This window comes from Aquarana catesbeiana, linkage group LG05 (genome assembly GCF_042186555.1).
Source record: "Aquarana catesbeiana isolate 2022-GZ linkage group LG05, ASM4218655v1, whole genome shotgun sequence".
NCBI classification, from domain to species: Eukaryota; Metazoa; Chordata; class Amphibia; order Anura; family Ranidae; genus Aquarana; species Aquarana catesbeiana.
In genome coordinates this window covers 182,527,449-182,542,029 of record NC_133328.1, presented here as the reverse complement: position 1 = coordinate 182,542,029, position 14,581 = coordinate 182,527,449, and positions in this window count along the sequence as shown.

Here is a 14,581-nt window from a genome sequence, read left to right as displayed (position 1 = left end):
TTTTTGGTTTTATGGTCATGACTTTGTAGCAAGCGGCCTATATGCCTTGATAGATTGATGAGGCCTACATAGGGAGAAGATGATGAGGGGTTAGCAGGAACCTATAATAAGTGTTTTTTGTCTTGTGACTTTATCTTTTCCAGATATAATGAATCCCCTATTTAAGGATCCAGAGTTCCTTACAGCTTTTATTTCGAAATATCGAGAGATGAGGAATTTGTGGGAGGTGAAACACCCTCAGTATTATGCAAAGCATGTGAGGAAGTCAACGCTGGAGAGACTTCTGGCCTTTGTCCAGGCGACCATCCCGGAAGCAACAATGGAGACATTGCTCAAGAAAATTGGGGTCTTGAGGAACATGTATAAGAGGGAGCATAAGAAGATCCAGGAATCAACGAGATCAGGAGCATCAGCAGATGATGTTTATGTACCCAGGCTGTGGTACTACAATCAACTCCGTTTTCTTGATGACCAGAATGAAGCCAGGGCATCACTTTCAACCCTTCCCTCCACCCTTCCCTCCACCCTTCCCTCCACCCCAGCAGAGGCTGATGAGGAGCAAGCTGGGTCTTCCATCCTGGATGAACCGGATATGACCATCTGGAGTCAGGTAAATTATATTAACAAATATTGACTGTACTAATATTAATGATGTTAACTGGATGTTATAATTGTCTAAAATAATTTTGCCCTCAAAATTGTGTATACATATCAATTGACAGGAGTGGCTAAATATGTTTGGCACCTGCTATAAAAAATTAGGGTGTCTGATTAGACTCTTTTATTAAAGAGATGTATTCACATTGAATTTGCTAGTCATGAGAAGCAAATTGTGTGTCATTGATGAACCCCAAATAAAGAAATAAAACTATGTCCTTTATACACAGGATGAGTCCATCCAGGAGGAATGTGTGGAAAGTGGCAGGCAGGAGGAGACCGGGCCCATGGACAGCCTGGAGGAGGCTGGATTCTCCATCATCCTGGAGGAGGCTGGGCCCAGTGTCAGGCAGGAGGTGGCTGGTCCCAGTGAGGTGGCTGGTCCCAGTGAGGTGGCTGGTCCCAGTGAGGTGGCTGGGCCAAGTGAGGTGGCTGGGCCAAGTGAGGTGGCTGGGCCCAGTAGGAGCATGACCCAATCACAAGTGCTTCCATTCCACCTTCCCAAAAAAAGGGCCAGGAAGGGGACGGTCACACAGGAGGCATCCCTGCGCCTCATGCAAGAGGCCAGCCGTTTTTTGAGAAGCCCCCCCGAAGCAGAAGAGTCCTATGGCTGCTACTTAGCCAGCAGGCTTCTTCAAATGGATTGGGAGCAGCGTCTCATTTGCGAGCGCCTATTTGGGGAAACTATCCAGAAGGGGCTGCAGGGCACACTAACCCGAAACACACAATTACATGAGGCAGCCCCCCCTCCTCCTCCTCCTCCTCCTCCTGCCACAACTGAAACACCACAGCCACAGCCTCCAAAGAAGGCTACAGGGAAGGCTGCAGGGAAGGCTGCAGGGCAGCGTGGAGGAAAGGCTGCAGGGAAGAGAAGAAAGTGATGACCTGGGTTCAGTCTGGTCTGACAGAAGACGCAGGCTGTTGTAGGACCACAGTCTGGGGACATCTAGATCATCTGCTGGTGCTGTTGATCTCTGGGATTCTTGGACCAGATTGTGTTACCTCTTATATGGACTCCTCAAGATCCCAATTTTCTTGTACACCGACTTTTTCCAGCGTTGACTTCCTCTTTATTTTATTTTGACCATGAATAAATGGATCTTTTTTGAGTTTAGCAAAAGACTTTATGTGTTTTCTTTTAAATCATTGATTTTACACACAATGTTAAATTAACAAGGGACAACAATCTCATTGAGTTTGAAAAAACACACCAAAAATACATTACTAATGTTAATAATGTTCAAGTGGTAAGTCTTGAAAATCAAAAAATCTACATAACCAAAAACGGTGCTTTGGGTTAACTTTATCTAAAAACTAAAAAAAAATCACTAGAAAAACAAAACTAGAATAATGGGTTCTTTGTGGTAACTTTACAAACCTAAAAAAAAAAAAAAAAAAAACAATAAAGTAAAAAGTATTATTAGTATGGAAACATTGTTTTTAAAAAGCATACTATATCATTCATGAGATCAAAGAGAAAAAGAATCCAGAAATCAGTTTGGGAGAACTCTGATTATGAACAGCAAAACACCTTCGTTCTTTAGAGCATTCGTAAAGAAGAAATAAAATGCGCTGCATTCAACGATCACAGATTTTGCAGCGTGATGAATGTGCTACCTACAATACGAACACTAGTTTTACTAGACCGAGTGCTTCCGTTTAGTTTTTGCTTATGAGCATGCGTCGTTTTTTTGTCCGTCGGACTAGCATACAGACGAGCGGACTTCGGGGTCCGTTGTAGTTACGACGTAAAGATTTGAAGCATGTTTCAAATCTAAAGTCCGTCGGATTTGAGGCTAAAAAAGTCCGTTGAAAGTCCGGAGAAGCCCACACACGATCGGATTACCAGCCAGCTTTAGTCCGTCAGCGTCCGTTGGACTTTTGTAGACGAAAAGTCCGACCGTGTGTACGCGGCATTACTCACATTTAAAAATTGTAAAAGTAAATTCAGGTATAGAGGGTCGGGAAACTGTGAATACGGGTTCTCATTTTTTCACAATAATGGTGTTGATTGTGGTAATGAAGGATAAACAAATAGATAGGTATCTTGGACAGGCAGGTCCGGGTAGAGGGGCTGTCGGTGTCCTCAGTTATTTAAGACAGACTCTTTCTTTTCTGCCTTCTTCCTGCAAGGGTTGCACTCTTGTATTTTCTTTTTGTTTTACTAAAAGTTGTTTAGAATGGTAGGAATAAGCTCATGGAATATTAGGGGAATGGGCGATCCCATTAAAAAAGTCACTGTATTTTCAGAGTTGGAGTCCCACGGCACTGAGCTGATGTGCCTGCAGGAGACACACACCTGACCAAAGAGTACAAATTATTAATTAGGAATAAAAAATTTCAAACACAGTTTCATTCAGTGTACTCCTCCTATTCAAGAGGAGTGAGTATATTGGGCAAAAAAGGTTTGGCGTTCTCCTGTAGGGATGTCAAGATTGATGCACTGGGTTGCTATGTTTTTCTACACTGTATTATAGACCTTATAGACCTGTATTATAAACCTTTTATTATAGCAAATTTGTATATTCCTCCCCCTTTTAAGATGGAGATTTTGTATTGTTTGCTAGAATATGTGGAGGATAAAGCTGATACCCCAGTCATAGTGGTGGGTGACTTTAACGCGGTCCTCAACAGTCATCTGGACAGGTTTCCCCCAGGGGCCAGGCCAGGAGGGACAGCTCGCCCAGCTACTTGAGGAGATTGGGTGATGCGACCGCTGGAGAACCTGAAACCCAGAGGACCAGCAGTACTCTTGTCTTTCGGGGTCGCACCGCACACTCTCTCGTATAGACTTGGCTATAGGTAATAGAGTGGCACAGCCTCTAGTAAGTAAAATAGAATTTCGGCCGAGGGGGATATCGGACCACTCGCCTTTGACACTGACGGTAAACATTCGTGATAGTCACACTCAGAGACTATGGGCGTTAAATCCAACATGGCTGGAGATAATAGGGAGTACAGAAGATATATCTGCAAAATTAAAAGAGTTCGTAGAAAACAACTCGGGCTCGGCATCGGAGAGAGTGGTCTGGGATTCCCTGAAAGCATTTCTTAGGGGGATTTTAATACAGCGAGTAATATGGGTTAAGAAACAATCAAGGGAAAAGGGAGAACAGATTAGAAATCAGCGCTCCTATGGGGGGCATATCTCGGTTAAGGGTATGGAGAAGATGAGCTACCTGGGTATAGTCATCTCAAATGACCCCTTTCAATACATCGGAGATAATTTAGCCCCTCTTTTGGTAAAATTTAAAAGGAAAAGCGACATTTGGTGTCAACTCCCGCTATCCCTGGCAGGTAGAGTTAACTTGGTCAAGATGATATGGATGCCACAACTATTGTATGTGCTCCATAACTCTCCAGTTTGGATTGGGAAGAACTGGTTTCTAAAAATAAACACCTTATTTAGAGAATTAATATGGAAGAAAGGGCAGGCAAGGATCAGTTTACAAACCCTACAGCGACCCATCAGGGAAGGGGGAATGGCAGTACCCCACCCATATAGTTACTACTTGGCGGCTCAATTACAGCACATAGGGGGATGTGAGTCCCAAGGAATGTTCAACGTCAGTGGGAAAATCATGCTGCAGGATAACCCACACAACTCCCTGGCGGAAGCATTAGAGGCTGGCTCACTTCAGGATGGGCCTCCAACATATAAGTTAGTTACTAAAGTCTGGCAGTCTGCTAAGAGAGGATCATGGGTTATAAGGGCCCCACTGAATTTTCACCCTTATGGCATAATAAATTCTTGCAAGAGCTGTTAGCACTGGAAAAAAACATGATATGGGTGAGCCACGGAATACGCAGGCTGACTCAGTTATATGATGTTAATACCTTGAAATCCTTTACTGAGTTGAGACGAGAATATGGTATTCCAAATAAAACATTCTATAGTTATCTGCAGATCAGGCATGCCCTGGATAGTCAATTCAGGAATTGCCCATTGGAATGGTGCAAAGCACCACTCCTTAATAAAATAATCAGAACAAACAACACCAAAGGTGTGATAGCAATGTTATATGGGCAAATAACTGAAAGGCTATTGGCTCTACAATCGAATGTGGGTACTAAGGCGAGATGGGAGGAGGACGTGGGGGAGATTACTGATCACCAGTGAAAAAGAATACTGGAGTCTCCCGCTGGTGTCCGTCTCTCCGTCGCAGCAGGCCTCGCATCTCTTCCTGCTGCACAGAGTTTATTATACTCCTAAGAGACTATTTATATTCGGCCGCAGACCGGATGATAAATGCCCTAGATGCCTGGAGACAGGAGATCTCATACACATGATGTAGAGATGCCCAAAATTAGTAAGATTCTGGTCAGAGATAGTAAAGACTATAGAAACTAGGTTTAAAATCAAATTGATCCTGGAGGCCAGGGTTTGTATCCTTGGTCTGACAGGAGAGAATATAGGGAATAACAGTACGAATATTGCCATCGCGAGGTGCCTCTATCAAGCAAGGAAACTAATAGCACAGTCTTGGCTTTCTACCACGCCCCCAATCCTGCAGGAATGGGTCAGGACAATGGATAAGCTGGTGTGGACAGAAAAGACAGTCTATACTAGGAGGAGTAGTTATGGTAAATTCATAAAGATATGGAGACCCTAGTTACAATGGTCGGGCATCTCCCTCTGAGCGGTATTTAAATTTAAAAGAGATTCCTGTTGAAGAGTATCTAGAAGTGTAGTGGGGTAGTGTAAGAGAAATAGGGGAGTCCTGCCTAGCAGTTGGTATGGTGACAATATACTAGTTTGTTCAAGCACCCTTTCCTAAGGTTACTGATTGGGACGGGTGGGCGGGGGGTAGTTCCTGGGGGGTGGAGGGGGAGGGGAGTAATCAGACGACTGGATGGGGGAAAAGAGGGATTTAAAAGCAAGGTATAGGATTTACTTTTAATATCTCCATAACTGATTGATGTAAGGATTTATCGGATAACTAGTTCTATCATTGATTATAAAATGGAGTGAAATTGTATGTCTTTATAAAACCAATAAAAAAATATAAAAAAAAAAAAAAAAAAGAATAATTAGAAAATCGAACAAACGTTCTTAAAATGACTTTTTTTTAAGGAAGACTTTGTTTATGTATGGCCACCATATAATACATTACAATTGTGTCTGAAAATCAAAAAAAAAAAAAAAAAATACTGAGAGAAGGGGAAAGAGCAATCTATGACTTAGGCCCGGTTCACACTGGTGCAACATGGGACCCCACTTGTGAGAGCATAAGTCGCATGACATGTCAAATTAAGTGTTTCCCTATGAGAGCTGTCTTAACTGATCCGACACAAATCGCTCCAACTTTAGAAAAGGTTCCTGCACTACTTTGGTCTGACTTTGTTACTACTTCAAAGCCATAGGGTATAAAAAGTCACATTAAGGGCCGGTTCACACTGGTCAGACATACTCTCCGACTTCCAGAGCACAAGCTACATGACATGTCAAAATCAGGGGTTTCCTATGAGAGCCGTCTTAACTGGTTCGACTTGTGTCGGTCTGACTTTAAAAAATGCACCCTGAACTACTTTGGTCCGATGGCATTTGAGCGTAAGTAGCATCCAAGTCTGATAATCATCCTAATTAATCCAACTTGTGGCATACAACTTATTCTCTGAGGATCTTGAGGGGGAACCCCACGCCAAAATTTAAAAAAAAACAGCGTGGAGTCCCCCCAAAAATTTTTACCAGACCCTTATCCGAGCATGAAGCCCGGCAGGTCAAGAAAGGTGGGGCAAGCTAGCGCCCCCCCCCCCGGGACCATACCAGACCACATGTCCTCAACATGAGGGGTGGGTGCTTCAGGGCAGGGGGCTCTGCGCCTTCCACTCCAAAGCACCTTATCCCCATTTTAATGGGGACAAGGGCCTCTTCCCAACAATCCTAGGCGTTGGTTGTGGTAGTCTGCGAACAGGGGGCTTATTGTAATCTGGAAGCCCCCTTTAAGAAGAGGGCCCCCAGATCCTGCCCCCATATGTGTACATTGTACCCCTACCCATTCACCCCAAAAAAAGTGTAGTATTACAAACTCTGTCTCAAGAGAAGGTTTTGGAAAAGTCCTTTATTAAACATGAAGAATGTCCCGTCATAGCTCAATGTCTTTTTTTCTTCGGTCTTTTCCCTCCTGATGATGCAAATTGTATTGCGAAACACGTAGAGGCTGCTGGGAAATTTTCTCGTCACTTCCGGTCCAACGAAAGTGAGGCTTGGAACGCACGCTGCCGTGAGGAGACACAGGGATAGAGTGGGAGATAGATTGAGCCTCCACTCTCCATATACACAGCTGGATCAGCTTGGTGCAGGCTTAGAGGCACTACAGCAATTGAGTTTAACTGTATTTTTTAACTTTTTAATATTAAAAAAATAGTTACATACCACACTATGACTTTGTGAGACCTAATAGAGCAAGAGGCACTAGTATACTGCTTGGAAAGGCTGCTACTGGATTAATCACAAACAGAGTGGTTATCCTAAATAAATGAACCAAAGGCGTATATTCTGATATATCTGGTGAGTGGCCATTGCACTAGGTGGTGGTGAAGTCACGTTAAGCGGTGGAAGTAGAGGCACTTAACATTGAGAAGGAACATCACTATTGCACAGAAGTGATCACTCACTGAGGACATTCATTGTACTGTGGTGCATACATATATGTTGGGGATATGCATTGCTTTGGGTTGTACACATATATGTTGATCATTTGGGACCTCATGGTTAGAGAGTAATATTGGCACATATTTTAATTATATATTTTTTAGCACTTGCACTTTAATTAGCTGTTGGCAGTATTGTAAGGTATTTTCATCAGTGGTATTGCTTTCACAAGGATTATGATGTGGTGTAAAAAATTTGGACGCATAAATAGTTGGCACAGATAAGCATGATATCAAGGACATTATATTTTTTGTTTGTATATTTTGTTTCATGTTTTAGGAGTGGTAATATATTTTATAGAAGTTAGCGCAATCCATCTATTACATTTCTTGTTAACCACTTTAAGACCAGCCTCGTTTTGGATTTTAGGTGTTTACATGTTTAAAACAGGTTTTTCTGCTAGAAAATTACTTAGAACCCCCAAACATTATATATGGTTTTTCTTCTAACACCCTAGAGAATACAATGGCGGTCATTGCAATACATTTTTTTGCACCGTATTTGCGCAGCGGTCTTATAAGCGCACTTTTTTTGGAAAAAATTCACTTTTTTGAATAAAAAAATAAAATAACAGTAAAGTTATCCCAATTTTTTTTTATATTGTGAAATATAATGTTACGCCGAGTAAATTGATACCCAACATGTCATGCTTGAAAATTGCGCCCGCTTGTGGAATGGCGTCAAACTTTTACCCTCAAAAATCTCCATAGGCGACGTTTAAAAAATTCTACAGGTTGCATATTTTGCGCTACAGAGGAGGTCTAGGGCTAGAATTATTGCTCTCGCTCTACCGGTCACGGCGATACCTCACATGTGTGGTTTGACCACCGTTTTCATATGCAGGCGCTACTCGCGTATGTGTTCGCTTCTGCGCGCGAGCTCGTCGGGACAGGGGGGTTTTTAAAAATTTTTTTTTTTATTTTTATTATTTATTTTACAATATTTTATTTATTTTTACACTTTTTAAAAAAAAAAAAATTGTGTCACTTTTATTTCTATTACAAGGAATGTAAACATCCCTTGTAATAGAAAAAAGCATGGCAGGACCTCTTAAATATGAGATCTGGGGTCAAAAAGACCTCAGATCTCATATTTACACTAAAATGCAATTAAAAAAAAAAAAAAAAAAAAAGAAAAATGACATTTGAAAAAATATGCCTTTAAGAGGCGTGGACGGAAGTGACGTTTTGACGTCGCTTCCGCCCAGCAGTGTCATGGAGACGAGTGAGCGCCATCTTGGCCTCACTCATCTCTATACACACCACGGCAGAGGACGCGATCGCCTCCGCCGCTACCGACGGCTCCGGTAAGCGGCGGAGGGCACCGGATCACGGTGGGAGGGGGGGGCCCCTCTCCCGCCACCAATAAAAGTGATCTTGCGGCGAATCCGCCGCAGGGACCACTTTTATCTGAAAGCCAGCCGCCGCACGAAAACGGGGATACCGGGGTTATGGCAGCTAGCTGCTGCCATAACAACAATATCCCCGTTCAAACTTAGGACGTATATAGTCGTGCGGCGGTCGGGAAGTTACCCTTAGGGTGGCATGCACATATGATTGCAGCAAACTAGGTTGTTTATTTCACATTTTTAGTTCTTTTGCGCCAGTAGCATACCTTTTCAGGTCTTTTCCCTCCAATTCTTCTGATGGTTCTTCTTCTTCCGGTCTTCTCCGCCCGCTTCTTCTCCTATTTTTTATTCCTCGGCCGCTGATTTCTTTCTCCGCTAACCCAGTCCTTCTCCGATGCTGGCTCTCGCTGTTATGTCAGGTCTGGTGTCTTCCAGTTCTCATATAGCCTTGGGTCGTGGCCATCCGGGGATGTTACCCAGAGACCCCGTCCTCAGGTGTGACGTCACAAGAGCCGGGGTCTCCGGGTGATGTCCCTAGGAGGCCACGCACCATGGCCATCCAAAAACATCACTTTTTTTTTGGTGAATGGGTAGGGGTACAATGTACACATATGGGGGACGGGATCTGGGGGGCCCCCTTCTTAAAGCGGGCTTCCAAATTCCAATAAGCCCCCTGCCTGCAGACCCCCACAACCACCGCCTGGGGTTGTCAGGAAGACATGGGGATAAGGTGCTTTGGGGTGGGGGGCCCCCTCTGCCCCAAAGCACCCATCCCCCATGTTGAGGATATGTGTCCTGGTATGGTCCAGGAGGGGGGCACCCATCCACACATTTGACACTGCCCTGCTAACCAACGGTACTCTGCCCTACTGATTCCTGTTTCTGTATACTGTCCTGCTGCCCTCCCATCCCCTGCCATTTTTTTACTGCACCTCCACATTAGGCTGGCCAGATCCGGCCCTGGTTGAAGAATTTACACTATATTGTCAAAAGTATTGGAACGCCTGCAGTCTCCGCTCTAAATCATCCCAAAGGTGTTCTATCGGGTTAAGGTCAGGACTCTGTGCAGGCCAGTCAAGTTCCTCCACACCAAACTAGCTCATCCATGTCTTTATGGACCTTGCTTTCTGCACTGGTCCAAATCATTTAGTGGAGGGGGATTATGGTGTGTGGTTGTTTTTCAGGGTTTGGGCTTGACTCCTTAGTTCCAGTGAAGGGAAATCTTAAGGCAACAGCATACCAAGACGTTTTGGACAATTTCATGCTCCCAACCTTGTGAGAACAGTTTGGGGATTGCCCCTTCCTGTTCCAACATGACTGCGCACCAGTGCACAAAGCAGGGTCCATTAAGACACGGATGAGCGAGTTTGGGGTGGAGGAACTTGACTGGCCTGCCCAGAGTCTTGACCTCAGTCTGATAGAACACATTTGGGATGATTTAGAGTGGAGACTACAAGCCAGGCCTTCTCATCCAACATTAGTGCCTGACCTCACAAATGAGCTTCTGGAAGAATGGTCAAACATTCCCATAGACACTCTCCTAAACCTTGTGGTCAGCCTCCCATAAGAGTTAAAGCTGTTATAGCTGCAATGGGTGGGCCAACTCAATATTGAACCCTACGGACTAAACTGGGATGTCATTAAAGTTCATCTGCGTGTAAAGGCAGGCGTCACAATACATTTTAACAACTACGTACAAAGCCATCCACAATTCTCTAAATACCAACCTACTCGCTCTCTGAGTTCCTCTCAAGACCTCCTGCTCTCTAGCTCCCTTGTCACCTCCTCCCATGCTCGCCTCCAGGCCTTTTCCAAAGCCTCTCCAATCCTATGGAATGCCCTACCCCAATCTGTCCGCTTATCTTCTACTTTATTAGCTTTCAGAAGATCCCTGAAAACCCTTCTCTTCAGAGAAGCCTATCCTACCCACACCTAACAACTGTATTTTCATTTTTTTCCATCAGCTCATCCCCCACAGTTATTACCTTTTGTTTCCACTTGACCCTACCTTCTAGATTGTAAGCTCTAACGAGCAGGGCCCTCTGATCCCTCCTGTATTGATTTGTATTGTAAGTGTACTGTCTGCCCCATGTTGTAAAGCGCTGCGCAAACTGTTGGCGCTATATAAATCCTGTATAATAATAATAGTGTATATATCAACTGTTTAACCTGACAAAATTTTGTTCACATTCCCCTTCCATTTTGTAGAACTAGGCAAGTGACAACCATATTTAATGGCTCACCTTAGCAGTTTTCTATTTCTGACTCTCATTTGGCAATGAATCAGCACCCCAAGCAGCACCCCACACTGCTGCTGATTAGGGATTAGCTTTGCGTTCGAGTCGAACCCATATTCGACTCGAACATCGGCTGTTTGATCGGTCGCCGAATTGCGAACGATATGGGCCGTTCGTGCCAAATTCGTGTGGCGCGTCACGGCCCATAATTCACTGCGGCATCGCAGGGCATTGCTGGCTGATGATTGGCCAAGCATGCACTATGACCCGCATGCTTGGCCAATCACAGCGCCTTCAGTAGAGAGAGCTGTAATTGGCCAAAGCCAGGGTGGCTTTGGCCAATTATGGCTCAGGGGTTTAGAACACGCCCCACACTATATAAGGCCGCCTGCACGGCGGCCCTGTGTAGTGTGTTCCAGCGTGCTTAGAGAGAGAGAGAGACAGTGTCATTTCATTTGAGTTAGCTAGATTAGGCAGGACAGCCAGTGAGTTAGCTGCACTTACAGTGTATTGTGTATATATATATATATATATATATGCATCCCATACCTGAAGAAAATTGCTGGTGTTCTTTTGATCCTATTAGTACCACAGCCAGGCAGCTAGACTATTTAGAGTTAGTGTAGTGCGTCCTCCTCACAGTGTTCAGTTAAAGCTACAAGTTAGTTTAGTGTGACCTCTGCACAGTGTTCAGCTAAAGCTACAAGTTAGGGTAGTGCGTCCTCCTCACAGTGTTCAGCTAAAGCTACAAGTTGGTGTAGTGCGTCCTCCTCACAGTGTTCAGCTAAAACTACAAGTTAGTGTAGTGCGACCTCTGCACAGTGTTCAGCTAAAGCTACAAGTTAGTGTAGTGCGTCCTCCTCACAGTGTTCAGCTAAAACTACAAGTTAGTGTAGTGCGACCTCTGCACAGTGTTCAGCTAAAGCTACAAGTTAGTGTAGTGCGTCCTCCTCACAGTGTTCAGCTAAAACTACAAGTTAGTGTAGTGCGTCCTCTGAACAGTGTTCAGCTAAAACTACAAGTTAGTGTAGTGCGACCTTTGCACAGTGTTCAGCTAAAGCTACAAGTTAGTGTAGTGCATCCTCCTCACAGTGTTCAGCTAAAGCTACAAGTTAGTGTAGTGCGACCTCTGCACAGTGTTCAGCTAAAGCTACAAGTTAGTGTAGTGCGTCCTCTGAACAGTGTTCAGCTAAAGCTACAAGTTAGTGTAGTGCGTTCTCCTCACAGTGTTCAGCTAAAGTTACAAGTTAGTTTAGTGTGACCTCTGCACAGTGTTCAGCTAAAGCTACAAGTTAGGGTAGTGCATCCTCCTCACAGTGTTCAGCTAAAGCTACAAGTTAGGGTAGTGCGTCCTCCTCACAGTGTTCAGATAAAGCTACAAGTTGGTGTAGTGCGTCCTCCTCACAGTCTTTAGCTAAAACTACAAGTTAGTGTAGTGCGACCTCTGCACAGTGTTCAGCTAAAGCTACAAGTTAGTGTAGTGCGTTATCCTCACAGTGTTCAGCTAAAACTACAAGTTAGTATAGTGCGACCTCTGCACAGTGTTCAGCTAAAGCTACAAGTTAGTGTAGTGCGTCCTCCTCACAGTGTTCAGCTAAAACTACAAGTTAGTGTAGTGCGTCCTCTGAACAGTGTTCAGCTAAAACTACAAGTTAGTGTAGTGCGACCTCTGCACAGTGTTCAGCTAAAGCTACAAGTTAGTGTAGTGCATCCTCCTCACAGTGTTCAGCTAAAGCTACAAGTTAGTGTAGTGCATCCTCCTCACAGTGTTCAGCTAAAGCTACAAGTTAGTGTATTAGCGTCCTCCTCACAGTGTTCAGCTAAAACTACAAGTTAGTATAGTGCGACCTCTGCACAGTGTTCATCTAAAGTTACAAGTTAGTGTAGTGCGTCATCCTCACAGTGTTCAGCTAAAACTACAAGTTAGTGTAGTGCGACCTCTGCACAGTGTTCAGCTAAAGCTACAAGTTAGTGTAGTGCATCCTCCTCACAGTGTTCAGCTAAAACTACAAGTTAATGTAGTGCGACCTCTGCACAGTGTTCAGCTAAAGCTACAAGTTAGTGTAGTGCGTCCTCCTCACAGTGTTCAGCTAAAACTACAAGTTAGTGTAGTGCGACCTCTGCACAGTGTTCAGCTAAAGCTACAAGTTAGTGTAGTACGTCCTCTGAACAGTGTTCAGCTAAAGCTACAAGTTAGTGTAGTGCGTTCTCCTCACAGTGTTCAGCTAAAGTTAAAAGTTAGTTTAGTGTGACCTCTGCACAGTGTTCAGCTAAAGCACCAAGTTAGGGTAGTGCGTCCTCCTCACAGTGTTCAGCTAAAGCTACAAGTTAGTTTACTGTGACCTCTGCACAGTGTCCAGCTAAAGCTACAAGTTAGGGTAGTGCGTCCTCCTCACAGTGTTCAGCTAAAGCTACAAGTTGGTGTAGTGCGTCCTCCTCACAGTCTTTAGCTAAAACTACAAGTTAGTGTAGTGCGACCTCTGCACAGTGTTCAGCTAAAGCTACAAGTTAGTGTAGTGCGTCCTCCTCACAGTGTTCAGCTAAAACTACAAGTTAGTGTAGTGCGACCTCTGCACAGTGTTCAGCTAAAGCTACAAGTTAGTGTAGTACGTCCTCTGAACAGTGTTCAGCTAAAGCTACAAGTTAGTGTAGTGCGTTCTCCTCACAGTGTTCAGCTAAAGTTAAAAGTTAGTTTAGTGTGACCTCTGCACAGTGTTCAGCTAAAGCACCAAGTTAGGGTAGTGCGTCCTCCTCACAGTGTTCAGCTAAAGCTACAAGTTAGTTTACTGTGACCTCTGCACAGTGTCCAGCTAAAGCTACAAGTTAGGGTAGTGCGTCCTCCTCACAGTGTTCAGCTAAAGCTACAAGTTGGTGTAGTGCGTCCTCCTCACAGTCTTTAGCTAAAACTACAAGTTAGTGTAGTGCGACCTCTGCACAGTGTTCAGCTAAAGCTACAAGTTAGTGTAGTGCGTCCTCCTCACAGTGTTCAGCTAAAACTACAAGTTAGTGTAGTGCGACCTCTGCACAGTGTTCAGCTAAAGCTACAAGTTAATGTAGTGCGTCCTCTGAACAGTGTTCAGCTAAAGCTACAAGTTAGTGTAGTGCGTTCTCCTCACAGTGTTCAGCTAAAGTTAAAAGTTAGTTTAGTGTGACCTCTGCACAGTGTTCAGCTAAAGCTACAAGTTAGGGTAGTGCGTCCTCCTCACAGTGTTCAGCTAAAGCTACAAGTTAGTTTACTGTGACCTCTGCACAGTGTCCAGCTAAAGCTACAAGTTAGAGTAGTGCGTCCTCCTCACAGTGTTCAGCTAAAGCTACAAGTTGGTGTAGTGCGTCCTCCTCACAGTCTTTAGCTAAAACTACAAGTTAGTGTAGTGCGACCTCTGCACAGTGTTCAGCTAAAGCTACAAGTTAGTGTAGTGCGTCCTCTGAACAGTGTTCAGATAAAACTACAAGTTAGTGTAGTGCGACCTCTGCACAGTGTTCAGCTAAAGCTACAAGTTAGTGTAGTGCGCCCTCTGAACATTGTTCAGCTAAAGCTACAAGTTAGTGTAGTGCGTCCTCTGAACAGTGTTCAGCTAAAACTACAAGTTAGTGTAGTGCGAGCTCTGCACAGTGTTCAGCTAAAGCTACCTGTAGAAGGTTGGTGGTGTTTTCCTCATCCTATCACTACCGCAGGCAGCTAAA